Source organism: Diceros bicornis, unplaced genomic scaffold, assembly GCF_020826845.1.
Source record: "Diceros bicornis minor isolate mBicDic1 unplaced genomic scaffold, mDicBic1.mat.cur scaffold_55_ctg1, whole genome shotgun sequence".
NCBI lineage: Eukaryota > Metazoa > Chordata > Mammalia > Perissodactyla > Rhinocerotidae > Diceros > Diceros bicornis.
The window spans coordinates 990,833-1,002,649 of NW_026691429.1; positions in this window are offsets into that span (position 1 = coordinate 990,833).

Sequence of the window (11,817 nt, forward strand, 5' to 3'; positions counted from 1 at the left end):
ATATATCCCCCCAAAGTGAAAAAAAGCTATTATTTATAGACCCATGTGCATAAGTACATATATGAACAACCAGATTTGGAGATTTAACATATCCTCTTAGAAATGGTCAAATTAAAGACAAAAAAAATATGCAAAGTTATGGAAGACTTAAGCTTAACAGATATTTACATATAAATGTAAATAAGGCTGGTATATTATGAACCCCAAAGAATATACATACATTTGACCAGACACTGGGCCATCAAGTAAGCCTTTGAACATTGAAATTATACACAATGCATTCTCTGACCACAGTATCATTAGGCTAGCAATTAATAAAAAGATCTAGAAAATTCCATTTTATATATATATATGTATATATATGTTAAACACTTGATCTTTGATCCAGTACTAGGGATCAAATGTACAACACGACTATAGTTAACACCGCTGTATGATACATATGAATGTTAAGATACTAAATCCTGAGTTCTCATCAAGAGGAAAAAAATATTCTTTTCTTTTTTCGCTTTTTCTGTTTTATTATATTTATATGAGATGATAGATGCTAACTAAATTTATTGTGGTAATCATTTTACCAAATATATAAGTCAAACCATTATGCAGTACACCTTAAATTTATACAGTGATGAGCATCAATAATATCTCAATAAAACTGGAAAAAAACCACATCTTTTTCAGAGAATACACCAAATTATTTTAGACCATAAAGGATACTGAGTAAATGCATTTTGAAGAAAAATAAATATCATCTCAATAAGTAGTTCGTTTTTGAATAATCTATACATTATGATGAGACTTTCTCTTAGTACTAACTTCTAGCCAAGGTATGGTTTGCCCAAAGATTCCCTCCCCTCCCACAATATGGGTCAGGAGCAGGGTGGCTTGTGGATCACTGCAGTAGGATCTTGGTGTTTTTTCCCTACAATTTGCATCCTTTAGGCTTTCAGAAAATAATCACTAATGGAGATTATTCCAAGGCAGGGGAAAATAAAAGATGCTTATTTCTGTCTTCTGTTTGGAAGAAAAATATTCCAGAAGGGAAAAAGAAAGGATGCCACAAATAATTATTGAAGGAAAAGAAAGGAGCTGATGATTCATAGTTTACGGGAGAATCTCAACACAGCTTTTATATTCAACTTTCATAACTGTCAGAGGGATTCACACACACACAGGAACTTACACGCAAAATGTGACATCTTTGCTTGGACAAGTCACAAAGAAATTTCCATTGCATTTCTGAATCCTGGGTCAATGTATAGAAGGGGGAAAACCCACTGACCACCAAGTTCCCTTCCTTGTAGACACTGGGCCTTATGTAATCAAAGCCGCTCGAATAACTCATCAGGCACATGGAATGTGGAAATTTCCCAAGGAGGGGCAGAAGAAGCAGAAAGAACATCTCAGCTGACTTAACAGTTTGAGGCAAGGCCTCTAGTCAGTGGTGACTGAGGGCGCAGAGATGGAAACAGACCTGCAGTGTAGCCTTCTGCAGGGAAATTTTACTCCTGTGCATGGTACACGTGTCTAAAAGTGCTCTGCCATTCAAGACCATGGAAAGAAGATTTGTTATTAATCAGAACTAGGGCATTTTCAAGAGCAATATATACTGGCTCAGATCTTCCCTCAATGTCACTGTGGGTCAGAGTTGCTTCCGGTGTCCTCTTTCTGTCACTCCCCCAGTCCAGGCCTAACTGCTCACTGCTCTCAGTAAGGAGCTCTGGGGTCCTCCCTGCCCTGGGGCTCTGCACCTGGCACGCTGTGCCCTGGTAAAGACAAAGGTGAAAAATACGTTTGGGCAACATCTTCCACTGAAGGTGCCAGAGATTTCATCAGGGATGGGGGTCAGCAAGGCTCTGGGAACTACCCCATTCTGAGATTGGATTTTTTCTTTCCCAGGCAAACATTCTGTTTCTTGCAATTGACTGAGTGGTGTTGCAACCATCAAAACACAACATCAGAAAGGGCTGGTATTGCAATCGGCAAAAATAGCCCAGCATGATTCCTGTGATACCCAAGGATGAGGTCACTGACCATGCCTTGGGTAAGCCTCAATGGTAATTTACAGCCTATATCACCAACCTCACCCTTAGGTCTATCTGACCAATGTCTGAAGAACTGGTCTCATGCACAGTTCAGGAAATGGATATCCATTATCCAGTTCATATCAGTTTCCCATGAAATGAAGTCTAAATTCACATATATTTACACCTAACCTCTTCCTTAGACCTATGTCCTGTGCTAGGACTCCAGTACTTAGTTACTACATGTTCCAGTACATTCCATTTAAAGTCTGTCTCTCCTAAACCCAAAGTCTCTCTCAACAACTCTTTTGCCATTTCTCTGCTAATCTTCAAGGCAAACATTTGCAAGTGTTGTTAGTATTCAAATATTCCTCTTCCTCAATTCCCATTCTTTTCAACTCACTTCAATCAGGTCTGTCCACGTATGTCACTCAATCTGTTCTCGTCAAGAACATCAGCAGCTTCTACGAGGCCCAATCCAGTGGTCATTCTTTACTCTTTTTTTTTACTTCAGCACGCAGCATCATTTGACCCGGCTGACTGCTCTATCCTTAGGACACTACTTTCTCATAAACTCAAGCTAATTTTGTTTTTGAATATAGTGTTACATTCAGATTATTTTCTCAAACTTATCTAGTGATAGAGGTGTACTGAAGTCTTCTACTACGGTTATAGAGAAACAGATTCTTATTTGTTATTCTGTCATTTTTTCGTTATATATTTGGGTGTAATGTAAATAAGTACATACAGGATTAGGTCTTTTCTTGTGAATTGTTCCTTTTCATGAAGGGGTCTTATTTTTTCATAGCGAAGTATTTCACTACATTAATAAATGATCAAACATTTTTTCTGATAGACCACTCTTCTAAATGCCTTATGAATATTAACTTACAGAGTACTAAATATAAACTTAAGAAGTGTCCAGTACTATCATTCCCACTTCAGATGTGAGAAAACTGGCATGTTACTTGCCTGAGCTCTTTGGCTAGAAAATGGTACAGCCTGAATTTGAGCCCAGACAGTAGACACTCTTAACCACCAGCATATTCCTTGAGTACATTCTATATGTCTAGCACTTTTGGAGACACTGGTGTCTGTAGCATTGAATGAAATTCCACTTTTGCTATTGGAGCGCTTAGGTTCTAATTGGGGAAAGACAGACTAGAGAGAAATCAAGAAAACATGTTATTATAAGTGTCATGTAGAAAATGTAGAAAGCATTTTAAGATAGTTAAGAGGGATTGAGATCTTGCTTATTTGCATAGAATAGGAAGGGATAAACTCTTAGTTAAGGAGCACTTGAACAGATAGCATAACAAGTTGGGACAGTGAGTCATACGAATTTGTGTGACTAAAGCAATATATTCATGCAAAGGTCTGGAAGACAGAGGCCAGTGTGACTGGAGTAGATCAAGTTGGGGACAGTGAGGGAGTGGTAGAAGGTGATGTGGTCAGAGACTTGGTCGGTCCTGATGTTGTTGGGTTTTATGGTTCACTATTAGGTCTTTTCCTTCTGCTATCAATGAGTTGACATATCAGTTGGAATCTCAGCAGGAAACAAAGGACACACTGAGACTAGGATGATTCAAGTAGAGTTTTCATAAAGGGGCTTCTCGGAGTTGCAGACAGGATGTAAGAAGACCACAAAAGGTGGTTGGTACCCAGTGAGATGGTAAGTGTAGGGCTCTACTAACACCCCTAAGCCTGAAGGCGTAAGGATAGTGAAAAATTATCAATTCTAGAAACAAGAGATGAGGTAATGCATTCCAGAAGCTGAAAGGAGGTCAGGGGTAGCATCCAGCCCCAGGTTCTCCTGCAAGAAATAGCCAGGAACAGATGTCACTCTCTTTCATCCTTCTGATTTCATATCTAGGCTCCCCATTGACCAAACCCAGCCAAAAGCCATAAAGCAAGAAAGCCCGCTGACGTAGTTCATCTTCACTAACCTTCCTGGGTACAGCAAGATAGAGAAGGTGGATCTACTGGGGCAAATGGAAGATATTCTGAACTGTGCAGCCCTTTTTTGCCTGAGAATGTACTCTTGTCAATCACCTGGGTGGGAAGTTCATACCCCTGCCCAGGAATCCCATCAGCTACTGTCCTGTCCTAGGTGCAATCCAAGCATTGATATTCCCATGTGTAGTCTAAAATAGTTGCCATTGCAGGTGTTCTTCATGTAAGATGGGTTATGAGGTTCTTGGGAAGAATTGCAAACCATAATTAACCAACAGGTCCTGGTTCCCAGAGGTGGACACTTCTACCAGGAGACAAAGTCAGAGTCCCATTGAACTTTACTACTGCTTATGACGCCAACAGAATGAAAGAAGTCACTATGGCCTCTGGCACAAGTAATTCATCCAGAGGACAAGGGGCTTCTGTTATACAGTGAGGGCAAAGAAGACATTTGGCCTTCAAGTAATCCATTGGGATGTCTTTTGATATTCTTTCCCCAATAATTAAGTGTAGGAGCTCTATCCTGTGAAGGATGTGGTTATCAGGTGTTCAGATGACTCAGGGATGAGGATCTGGATCCTCTCTCCAGGTAAGCCACCCAGACCACCAGAGGTGCATGTCAAGGGTGAGGGGAATCTAAATGGGACAGTAGGAGAAGTGGGATTGTAAGTATCAATTGTAGCATGAATAAAAGGTGCAGTCAAGAGCTGTCTGTAATTTGTCCCACTGATCTTCCTGTTCTAAGTTTCCCCAGTCAAGAAGACCAACCAGAATCCTAGTGCACTGACTGTAAGAAGCAAGTGCATCTGAGTGGCATAAGTGGTGGACCATAATGGAGGCAGTGGTATATTTTCTAGATTCTTATTTCAGGACTAAGTCACTCGCTCTTGTAGCTGCAGAAATTATTCTAAGGGCTCATACTGCCAACCTCTCTGGGAATTTCCTTGGGCCAAAGGAAAGTGCCACACCTAAGATTGTGACCACTCCGAATAGCAGCCCGCTTCCAATCACTGGTTCATGGGGGGAGAGGGGTGGATACAAAGGCCCAATTCCTTTGCCTCAATTTGAGAGACTCCAGAAGGGCCACCTCAGCTCCAGTGCTCCCATTGGGATCAACTGTGGTCTCCATTTTTAACTTATCACAGTTCAATTTCTTCTGCCTAATCTCAGTTCTCTTCTTTAGAGATGGTTACCTCAAGCAAGTAACAAACTTTTTATGCCAAAGTTTCTTCATCTGTATAATGAGAACAATGAGATTGACTACTTCACAGACTTGTATTAAGGATTCAATCAGCTAATATATGTAAAACATTTATGAGACTCCCAGTATATAGGAAACATTATATATTTCATCTTTTATTGTGAATTAATTAAAATCCATTGCAGGATTATACTGAGCAAAATGAGCCACACACAAAAAAGAGTAAATATTGTATGATTCTATTTGTATGAATTCCAAGAACAGTCAAAAAATAATCTGTGGTAGGAAAAATAATCAGAACAGTGGTTGCATCTAACCTCCGATTGTGGAGAAGGGGTGAGGCAGGAGCAAGGATTGACTGAGAAAGGACATGGAGGAACTTTATGGGTTGAGGAGAATGTTCTATATCTTGAAAGGAGTATAGGTTATATAGGTGTATGCATTTGTCAAAATGCATTCAGTTCTACACCTAAGATCTATGCTTTGTGCTATGTGTAACATATGCCTCCATTAAAATCAGATTCATTTTCCTAAGTGAAAGAAGCCAGAGATGAAAAGCCATTTATTGTAAATTCCATTGTACGCCATTTGGGGAAAGGCAAAACTGTAGGGAAGGACAAGAAATCAATGGTTTGTGGGGCAAAGAGTAAGAGAGGGGGATGACTACAAAGGGACAGCACAAAGGAATTTGGGAGTGATGGAACTGTCCTATCAAGACTGTTCATGTGTGTATCATGTTAGATCATGACTGTGTTGACGGATACACAACTCTATGCATTTGCCAAGACCCATAGAACAGTACATCCCAGAGTGGATATTACTGTAGGTTAAAAAAATTAATGCACCAGCTAGTGAAGGGAACATAAAATGGAAAACAAGCTATAACAAATGAATCTAAATGTATTGCAAATGAATAACATAGCCACAATGAAGGCTATGAAAAGGAAACCAAAATTACTTTGGAAACTTATGTTTTACCAGATGCTGTAAGCCTGGATCAAAAGAACTGACCAGAAATCCTGCAGTCTAGTTCATAAAAAATGTTTCTCAGAAGGATATCAGTTAGCAATTCTGAAACTAATTTATGCATACACTAGACATGAACAACTAAGTAAATATATTGTAGATGATGAGAGCCAGTGTATCACAGTCAAAGAAAGATGTTATAAACAAGGAAAGAGAGAAGGCTGGCTCTTATTCCAATCCAACTGAGGTGTTGGATTGGAATAAGAGCTACCATTATCAGTTCATGCTTTTCACGGATGGATGGGTAGATAGATAGATAGATAGATACATAGACAGATAATAGATAGATACATAGATACATAGATAGATAGAGAGATAGATAGTTAATGTATGTATGTAGAGGACAGTATAGATTCATATTTTTCCAAGGCCTGACAGCTCAGAAGGCCTAGAAGAACGATACACCAGTAATAATGAGAATACCTATCAACCACCCAGAAATTGGTTACTAAGATACTATTCTAAAGAAAAAGGAAGGAACCAGGGCTCTCTTGAGGAATACTGGATTCCAGGGCTATGGTAGAGGAAACACAACCTGACCCTGAAATATCTCTGAAGGATATTCTAGTGTAAAATAAAGATTCACAAAAGGAAACCCCCAAAATCTGACTAAAAATCCCCCTTCAGGTCCTTGAATAACACCTAACTTGCGCACGTGCAGGGAACGAATCTAGGAGACTTAGAAGAGAAAAGCCACTGAAAACGGAATATTGTGCAGAAATTTCGGAGATCACACATGTCAGGAGTGGGAGGTTGGCTTTTGGATTCATCTGGAGTGGAATGACCTTGATAAAAGAAAAAAAAGCCCTAGCTTTCAATTATGACCCTAGAAATGTCACAGCCTGAGAGTCAGTGCCACACACTAAGAGTAAGGACTACATCTTGGGAGTCAGTGCAAAACTGAAATATATATGTCCTTTTAGGGTCTAAAACCTAGGCTTCAGAGGCTCAGGGTGATCCATTCGTACTAGAAACCTAATCATTAGAGGAAGGCAACATGATTAAGACCTTCTACGAGGTATTGTTCACAAGATCCAGCACACAATAAAAGCTTAATAGACACGCAGAGCAGCAGGAAAATGCTCTCAATTATGAATATATAAATCAGTAGAAGCAGACCCAGAGACAATCCAGATACCTGAGTTAGCAGACAAGGACTTCAAAATAACTATGAATAAAAGGAAAGAAACATGAACAATTGTAGAAAATGAAAGACAAACTAGAAATCTTTACAGCAACCAAAGAAAAAGGACATGTTTCTTTCAAAAGAGCAATAGTAAGTCTGGAAACTTTTCAAAAGAAACTTTGGAAGCAGAAGACATGAATGACATCTGACAGCTAAAGGGTTGAATGGGAGGGGGGAAAAAAGCTGCCAATTTAAAATTCTCTGACTTAAGTAAAATATTCTTCAAAAATGCAGACAAATTAAAGATATTTTTCAAATGGGGTTTAAAAAAACAAGCTAGAACAATTAAACAGCAGCAGAACTGAAATTCAAGAAACTCTAAAGAGAATTTTCAGGCTGAAGGAAAAGAATTCCACACAAAGACACATAATGTTAGGAATGATCATCAGCAGGAAGGAAATGTATGTAAATATAATGAATATTGACTGAATAAAATAACCCTGTATACTTTTACAACTTTTATGTAAGTTTAAACATTTTCAAAATATAATGCTTTTAAAAACATGTTGAACTGATACCCAAAAAATAGCGATGATGGAAGCACCTCCAAGAAAATCTTCACTCCACCTCGCAAGACTACAGATTATGAAGCCCCAGCAAATGGTGCTCACAATCTGCATCCAACAGCAGATGTGACAGAAGCCCTAGAGAGACATCACCAGTTCCTTCCAAAATTAGAGGCAACCAGACCTCAGATAACAACTGTCATCCACAAACACAAATGCTGGAGTCTGAGCATCAACACCTCCATTCCCCCAAAACTAGAAATTATGGGACTCCAGCAAGCACCCCCTAGTCACTTCCAATTCTAGAAATGACAGCAGTCCCATAAGTAACACCCTTAGCTGCTCCTCAACACTAGACAATGGGAAGGCCCAGCCCAGTGACCCACCCAGTCTATGCCAACAGTACAGACAAGGGCAGACCCGGAAAGTAGACTTCCGATCTCCCCCAACACTAGAAAAAAGTTCTATAAAGACCTCTCCAGAGCCCCCTGACTAAAGATACATGGAATCTCATGCAATTAACCCAATCCTCTCCCTGAATTAGAGACAATGGCCCTCCATGAAGTGACCCCTCCCTGTCACCCCAACACTTGAAAGGTGGGATCCTCGTACAAGCAGTGGTCCTCCAGTCTCCAAGCACCAGATACAACAGGAACCTCAGTCTCATGCCTCCCAGTTATCCCCAAAATAACGAGGGCTCCATCAAATGACGGAAGCTTCAGCAAGTGCTCCCTCATATTCCTGCAAGATTAGAGATGTTGGAAACCCCAAAAACCAACTTACAACCCCCTCTACACCAAGAAGAAAGGAGCCCCAACCAATACCACACCATTTTCACCCAACACAAAGCCCAGCTCGCCTCTTGACTACTAAGACTAGATATGAGTATACCCAGCAAGGAGTAACCCAGTCTCCCCCCAGAAAAGCAATGACCAGAGTCTCACTAGGCAACACACCAGGTTCTCCAGTGTAAGTGTCAAACAGATCCTCAGAAAACTCCCTCTCTTCCCATTATCAAAAGATAAGAGTCTATAGAAGCATCAGCAAGCAGTACTCAACACAAATGAGAGGAGACCACAATGCAAGTCCCTCAAGTCCCTCCCAACAGGAGATGACTGCCCCTGTGGGGAATCCTCCCTAATCCCAAACACAAGGAACATTCTGAGCCCCAGCTGGCAACTCGTCAGCTTCCTCTTGCTGTGTAAATGTCTCTGTCCCCAACTGTAGTGGATAGATAGAACCCCATTCAACCTAAAATCCCCTGCCCTGGGGAATGTTGAGGACCCAGTCTCAGAATAAGAAACACAGTAGTTGTCCTGACAAGCCACCAACAACCCCCAAGCTCCCCTTCTACAGAAGGTGACAGGAGCCCAGGAAACAAACTTTCCCCCAACATTTCCTGCTCCACCAAACCCCTCTTATCTGTTGCACATCCTGCTGACCTTCAGAATAACTTCTACTGCTAAAAGAGTCACTAGGAGCCAAGAAAGGCTGGAGCTGGGGGAGAGGCTGAGAAGGATAGAGAGGGGAGAGGAGTAAGAGTAAAGGGAAAGATGAGACCTTCCATGTTGTCCCAAACACAGCCATGAATTCCAGAGGCCCCAAACAGCTCCAATCAAACCAGGTTCTCAGGGGTGAGCAGGAGCAGAAGAAAAGGAATTCTGGGCTTATGAGGAGAGGGGGCCTGGAGGAAAGGGGGGTGTGTAGGCTAGCAGCCAAGATAGCCACCAATGGTAACTTCCACCTATGTTTATGCCCTGTGCAGCCCCCTCCTACATTCGATTAGCCGTGAATTGTCATGAACACAAGTGGTCAATACAGTGCTGCAGAAATGACAGTGTCTGACATCTGAGGCTACATCATAAACCACACTGAAGCTGCCTCCTTGGTCTCTTAGATTGCTCCCTCTCTAGGGGAAGCCATCCACCATGCCATGAGGATGCTCCAGTAGCCCTGTGGGGAGGTCCACGTGGAGAGGAACCAACTTGCCAGCACCAAGTGCTCACCATTCAGTGAGCCACCTGGGAAGATCTTCCAGCCTCAGCCAAATTTTGAACTTTAATGACTATGTATGCTAACATGTTTAGGAGTGAAGTCTACTGTTGTTTGCAACGTACTTCAAAATGCATTAAACAGAGATGGATTCTTGGGTGATAAATGGATGGAGGTGGCAAAGTAAACATAGTAAATTGTAACTGATGGAATCTAGGTGGTGGACTGTCTTCATTAGGGCTGCTGTAGTAAAGTACCACAGACAGGGTGGCTTAAACAGCAGAAATTTACTTTCTCATAATTCTGGAGGCTGGAAGTCCAAGATCAAGGTGCCTGCAGGATTGGTTTCCCCTAAGTCCTCTCTCTTTGGCTTCCAGATGACCATCGTCTAGCTGCCTCTTCACGTTGTCATCCCTCTGTGCATGCGTGCCCCTGGCGTCTCTTGGTCTGTGTGTCCTAATCTCATCTTATAAGGACACTGGTCAAATTGGATTAGGGTCCACCCTAATGGCCCTATTTTATCTCAGTTACTTTCTTTAAGTCACAAGCTCCAAATAAAGTTACAATAAGAGGTACTAGGGATTTGGGCTTCAACACATGACTGTTGAGGGGACAGAATTCTGTCCATAACGTGACTGTTCACTGCAAAACTCTTTCAAATTATCTCCCTGCCTGAACATTTTTCCTAATAAAGTGGGTGCAGGTGGTGTGCTAAGGCAGGAAAGAAAAAAATGAATTGTTAACAAAAAAATCATGTTGGAACCCCCAGTTGTTCTGTGGAATAGGGATTATCATAGATTTAAAGGTACAGATTAAAGCTGTGAAAGTCCTATAAAAAACCAAAGGATAAGTATTTTATATATAATCTCAGAGAAGAGATGGTCTTTTAAAACTATAACAAAACAAGAACCGAAATTAACACGTTTGATTTCCTTTCAAAAAATCTGCATGGCAGCAACAACTAGAGGCAAAAACAAAAAAAGGAAAAGAGGAGGATGTTGGCAACTCATCACAAAAAGCTAATTTTTTAATATTAAGGAACTCTTACCAACCAAAAAAGCCCAAGAATCCGTTGGAGAAATGGACAAATGGCGAAGAACAGTTCACAGAAAATAGAGAATGCTCTCAGTATAAGAGACGATTCTCAACTTCGCCCACCAAAGGAAAGATAAGTAAAACACCAAAATTCTTGTTTTTATTTATCAGATTAGGAACACTTACTGTTTGTTTAATATGTTGATCTATTAGGATGTAGAGAAAGTGACACTCCGACAGCACAGTGAAGACGGGGTGAACTTGAACAACCAGCGAAGCCCGGGACTTGGCGGGGAGAGACGGAAAGAGCCGAACTGTGGCAGTGAAATCGGAGAAAGCCGAAACCAGACGGAGAGAGACGAACCCGAACCACTGAGCCGAGGAGCGGCGGGGACAGGCGGAGGGAGCCGAAACCAGGCGGAGAGAGACGAAGATAAACGGAAAGAGCCGAAGATGTGAAGACACAGCGGAGGCCAGGCGGAAGGGCCCGACGCCTGGTTAGAGGAGCCGAGCCCAGCCGAAAAGCGGCGAGAGGCGGCGGAGAGAGCCGAGCCCCGGGGCCGCGGGGAAGAGCTGACAGGTCGTGGGCGGTGAAGCGAGAACAGGCGGTTGGCGCCTCAGAAGGAAGCGGAGGCGAGGCCGGCGACGATGAAGGGGACCGCGCTGCATGGGGCCCTGGATGTAAAGTCCGGAGCCTTCCACGCGCACGAGCCGCCCCGAGCGCCCCCACGGAGGGTCGTGGACCCGGTCCCCACTGCCCTCCTCCCCGCTCCTCCGGCCCCGCCGCTGCCCACGGCGCGGGGCGCTCTGGCCGGACAGCGGCGTGTCCTCCGCCCACGACGAGGACGCGCGTGTCCCCGCGGCTGCGTCCTCCGGACGTGATGGCCGCGTGGA